We start from the raw sequence: 6,083 nt of genomic DNA, 5'->3' as shown, positions 1-6,083 counted from the left end.
TTTAATAGCCCGCTTTTGTACATATAAATTGATGAAATTTTCTATTTTGTGTTTGAGATTTATTAACGTCAGTAATAGAATTTCTGGTCCAATCATAAAGAAGATTAATTGAGAAGCTCGGGGGTTCTTTCATGTATGGGACAAGATTTTGAAGATTATCTCGCGCTGAGCTTCAATATACGTATATGCCTTTAATTGCAATTCATCGTACTCGCTAAGGGAACTCTTATCCAAGATACAATATATGCTTTTATTTTAAAACGAGTTCAGCGTATACAACATTCAAAATATTATATTTTCTTTGTATTTCCCGCATTCCAGAAATTCTGGAAGCAATCGGTTTTTCTCATGATGCAATATAAAAACATACCGTAAAACGGGGTAACTTGGGTGAGATTTTGCACATTTTTTGTATATTTTTTACTTTACTAAAATGATTTACTTATGGTTTGCTTCGAAAAATGTTTATTAAATGTTGGACCACTAGAGCGAGAGAGAGAGAGAAGTTTTAGTTATTTGTTTATGCAAGGATAATTACTTTGTAACTAACTCTAATGGAGAAAAATGAATGCAAAGGCACGCTCAAGTCCCCCCACTTGAAGGGTAACTATTCTATTGCCTTGAAATTTTGTTTTTTGAAGTGTGTTTCAATCTCGCCCAACTAGAAATAATTAGGAACGAATGAAAAAGTATAAGTACGCATAAATTTTGTTTTTATCACACAAATAAATACGGAGAATTGCTCTATTATGTCTACATTGTAAATCTGCTTAGTCAAAAATGTCTGTTTCGGTAGTGTTCATTTTTAGATACGGTGGAAATCTTAAATTAATTTATAAGTTAATCTGATCCTTTGTTTTATTTATATAGCGCCTGGAGCCAAATATTTCCATATATATTTGTGATATAATATTCATATATTATATATATAATATAATTATATATATAATATATAATTTCTATAATTATATATATAGCTGTGATGAATATGTATAATCCTGTCCTCGAATCACCCCAAAACATTATATATATATATATATACATTCCACTATAATAAAACAACCAGTATATGTGCGCTTAATGTTATTAATTAATCAGACGTCAGCGATTTCCTGGTGTATAGAGGCATTTTTAAGCCTTTGAGACTAATCTTATGATTTACTTTAAAATCAAAAATAAGCATACTTACCAAAGCAAAGTTCAACAAGACTGTAAAATGTAACCACTGAGCATTGTAAACAGTTTCGCCATGTTATCATGATGAGTTATTTAGAAATTAAATTAAAACAACAGTTCACTCTTATGGCTAGAGTTGAAATCACTTTCATTTACGGTGGATATGGCGTCATTTAAAACAAGAAATTAGCGTATGTACCGAAGTCAACCCAGTCAAGGGTAATGGAAGAATTTGTGCTCAGATAACACTTTGGAGTGAAATTCCATTCACGTAGCTGTCGCGGCTACTCGTAAGTGAAGTCCAATCTCTGGTAAAAAACGTGAAAGATTACAAATTTCATTCCCTGTATCAGAAATCGTTATATGGTGCACCTTCACGGTACATCAGCGTTTCGTACTAGAAAATAATACTGTCAATTTTTTGCTCGTATCAATTTTTGACGTCATGAAATTTCAGCGATAAAGAATCAAAGATAGTGTTGCTTTGCTGACTCGCAAACGTTTTAGATGAAATACAATTGCGATGGATTGCAGTGATCATACTAATGTGGCATCAAATAAGGTAATAGCCTATAACTTTTTTTTTTAAGAAGAAAAAACAACTTTTGGAAAAAGCCGTCCAAAACATTATTATTTAACATTCGAATTTTTCAAGTAATTAAATTGTATTTTAGTCATTATTTATAATTTGTTCTTGGCATTCGACAACCATTTGCGAACAAATATATGTTTGTAGACTATGAGAGAGAATTGCAATTGTATACGACTTGAATTTTATCCTTGAAAAACACGACCAATGAAATGTTTTTCGATTCTTTTTTCAACTCCAGAGCATCATCGAAGAAATACGGCGATGTAAATTTTTAGAGGAAAAAATAAAAGTTCTCTACCCCAAAGCTCTCTTTTCAATCGAACCATGAGAAAGCTCGAAACGGACCGAATCTACGCACATCAAATGACATAAACGGAGACGGAATCCACTCTTACTTTGAAAAAAAATATTTCTAGCTCAAACTTTTGGCTTAGTTTCAGCTCATTAGCATCAAACTGTAAATGTTCTTCCATAAGCACGGGGGGAAAACAAATATTGAACGGAAAAATATTGCTCGAGGGAACGAAAAACAAAGTACATAACTCTCGAAATACATTTCTTTTAACAACGTTTATTTGTGTACGAAATCGAAATAAACGTAGAGTTGACGCAGAAAACATGTCGGCAGCAAACTGTTTTGTTTCCCGTTCTTTCTTTTTAAACGTATTTCGAATAAGGCTGAACATTACGTGTGACTATTGAATATTGATACCGTTCGTAGCATTGAGTCCAAATACTGCACAAGGAAAGGAAAACCCTTTGCAGCCGAATATTTTCTTCGTCTTCTTTCAAGAAGTCCTTAGGCAGAATTGTAGAGATAAGACAGGATAAGCCATTGCCGAGTCTTTTCGGCGTAACTCTTTATCTCAGCAAAGAGAATATAGGATTTTGTTGCTTGCTTTCTAACATCGAGGTCGTACAATAAGAGGAGATCTTTTGTTCTCAAAAATACGATAGTCTGGGCTTGAAGGCGGAAAACGCACTTTTTTTTTTCCTTTTTTCCCTCAAAGAAAAACCGATTTTCAATATGCGGTGATGTGAGCTCAGACTAACAATCCTTACTTTCTCACTACTCTCTTTCTTTTAAAATGAAAAAAAAAACCAACAAAATACTGTATATATGTACACACCTTACATCTTTCGATGTAAAAGAAAGGAAAAAGTAAAGAAAAATGAGGAAAATCATTTCTTTTCCATTTCCACCACGGGGTTTTTCTTTGAATGTGAATGAAGCCGAACGAACAAAGATGGGAATGAAATAGGAACCGATCTGCGTGATAAGCTTATCAGACTCGAGGACTCGCCTTCCTTTGGTTCGAGCTCTTTATTTATTTTGTTTTTACTCTCTTCTCTTTTCGAAGAGATCGTGCCCTTTGTTTGCATCAAAATTAAGATTCGCATTGTGACCAAGTTTGCTATTGTCAGACTTAGGAGTACTTTGAAATTCTTGAAGTTCTCTACGATCACCTCGTAGAGGCTGGAATACAGTGTATGTGTTACGTTGTATATGTTACGGTAAATGTGGTTATCCATAATACGCCGGTTATCATGCATAATCGCTAATCGTCTCGGTGTGATTGATAAATTTATCACCTTTAATGGTGATTATGCATAATGCTCAGGTGTCGGTGGTAAATTTGATGAATGCTAAAAAAATTATCACTTTTACCGGTCATTATTTGATCATGTGATCATTTTTGTCACACCACGTTAGTTTTCGGCTCACGAGCGCTAATTGCACCTAATTTATTGCTGATTCCAAACGGCAGCCTTTTTTTTTCTCATGCTCACTAATTTAGAGGTTGGTACGTTAACCCCTCAGTGTGGGAATTCCAACGGTAGCAATCCTTTCCCGTGGCAATGTTACCATTACTGTTACATCTCGGCGTCAGGAACATTTCTGAAAAAGAAGAACCGGGCATCGACACCTCAAAACATTCTTTGGTACTTTAGGCATCTTATCGACCTGGGCTGCCGCGCCCACTGGTGATTATACGTAATACCCAAGCAAGCTCACCTGATTAATTTTATAAATGAAATTCCTCGTTTTTACCGGTGATTACGCATAGTACCCAAGTATTATTGATGACGCCGAGTTACGTGGTGGAGCCGAGACGATGCTCGTCTACCACCGTCAAGATTGTCGTCAGTTCCCAGGTGGGTCCGGGAGAAATATATAGATAATAATATATTTTTCCCTAAGGAGCTTGAGGCAACCACCTTCATTTCCAACCCAATGTTGGCGGCAGTAAATTGCGTGTCGCGATGTGGCCGGAGTTGGTATGTGGCGAAATAGTGTAATTGAGGAATTTGATAATAAATATGAGAAAAATATTCCAAAACGAATCTGGGCAGTATGTTTAATGAATATAGACGGGACCCGATGTAACGAACTTTTATTTAATGATTTTCACGGGGTTCCCCCAGCACTGCCCCCCCCCCCCCCGACACCTGTCCGCGTGCGAATCTGTTGAATGAGACCTTGTAAAAAATCGTTAAATTGAAGAATTCATTAAATTAGAGTTCGTTATATTGAAATATCATTGTATAATTCGTCAAATTAGAGTTAATTATAACGGGGTCGGTTGTGGAGTCCGTTAAATATGAGTTTGTTATATTGGGGTCTGATTGTATACACATAAAAACTTTTAAAAATTCATCAAATCAAAGATTTTGTTAAATGAGAGTTCATTTTATCGGGTTCCAATAAAATCAGAATTCGTCAAACAGGAGTTAAATATAGGAGTTATTTCAGGGATGTTTGAAAAATTCGTTAATTCAGAGTGCACTATATTTGGCTAAGACTCTGGCTCCCAAGTACGGTCATCCTGAATAACTTATCCCGGGAATGGGACTGGCTTGTCATATTTACTTATACGGAATGGTCATAATGCGTAATGACCAACAAATACATTGAATTTAATACTATTTATCAAACTTACCAACTACGCTTGTGTGTTATACATGATCGTTGGAAAAAGTGATACGTTTACACGAATTTATCAAACTGAAAATTTATGAAATTTTCGGTCCCGATCAGAATCGCATTTACGGTTTTGCCGCCCGTGAGCTACTCGAATTTTGTCACACTTCTACCCTGTTTTTCTTGACTACTGTTTCCTCGATTTCGTCACCCTGTGTTATAACCCGCTTGCCCTCCTCCCTCCCCCACTCCTGCAAGTACACCCGTGTCTTTAAGTCAATCTTTTGGTCACTCCCATAACTCACACACTCTCTAAACTATTCTTTCAGTCATCTATATGCTTGCCCAATGTTTTGGTTATTCACATGCGTGAATACTGTTTTGATAACTCACATATTTACACACACTCTAAGTCACTCTTTTGGTCGATCAATGACTTGGTTTCTTGCTTTATAGGTCTTCATAATTTACAAGTTTGCACATGTTCTAGGTCATTCACATGTTTTCACATGCTCTAGGTCATTCACATGTTTTTACATGCTCTAGGTCACTCACTGGCCTGGTCCCTCACTCTGTAGGTCACTGTTTTGGTCATTCGCATGCTTGATACGCTCTACATGCTAACATAATTCTACATTCTTAAGTACAATATTCATTGAAATTTCCAAATTTGAAAAATGGAGTAAAAACCGCATTAAATGTGGAAAAACCGTTTTAACCGCATTTAATGCTGTTTTCCCCCTAATTTCCTCCATTTTTCTTATTCGGATACCTCAGTGAATATTGCACTTAGAAACGTAGAATATTTTCAGTTGGCATCAGGAAAGACAGAGCAACAACTTTCCAATTGAGTTTTGGGGCCCTCAAGGACTGTATAAAAAATACATTATTTTTTATTTTAATAACTATGAACCTCTTGAAACATAAATAGCATATCTGAGTACTTCTATACGGTTTTTGGAAATTTTTCTTCCTTGTTGAAAGTATACCTCTAGAATAAACGGTTCGTAAAATGTCATACCCCCTGTTTGCTATGCATCCTGTCTATACAGAACCAAGATATAAAGATCAGTCTGTGTAGTCCCGCACTTTATAAATTGAACTAGTATTCCCCTTATCGGAAATGCGTTAATGATTTCGTGGCTCTGATTCCATTAGATGCAAAGTGTCTTCATTCTTGCAGGTTTAATGAAAATGAAAACTACGGCGATAGGATATCCATGATATTGTCTGTGTATGAAAACGTTGTACACCCGGAATTGTCAGATACGCCAACGTATAACGAGAATCCCAAATCACCGCTCCATTATTAAATATATTCCTTCAAATGTTAAATGAATATTTCATGACCCAAGAGCTTTGTTTTAGCCAACACTCGGGAAATGATGATTT

The sequence above is a fragment of the Pholcus phalangioides genome, unplaced genomic scaffold (genome assembly GCF_987345545.1).
Source record: "Pholcus phalangioides strain wild (caught in Gottingen) unplaced genomic scaffold, Ppha-v1.0 ptg000015l_1, whole genome shotgun sequence".
NCBI classification, from domain to species: domain Eukaryota; kingdom Metazoa; phylum Arthropoda; class Arachnida; order Araneae; family Pholcidae; genus Pholcus; species Pholcus phalangioides.
This window is presented reverse-complemented; position numbering follows the sequence as displayed.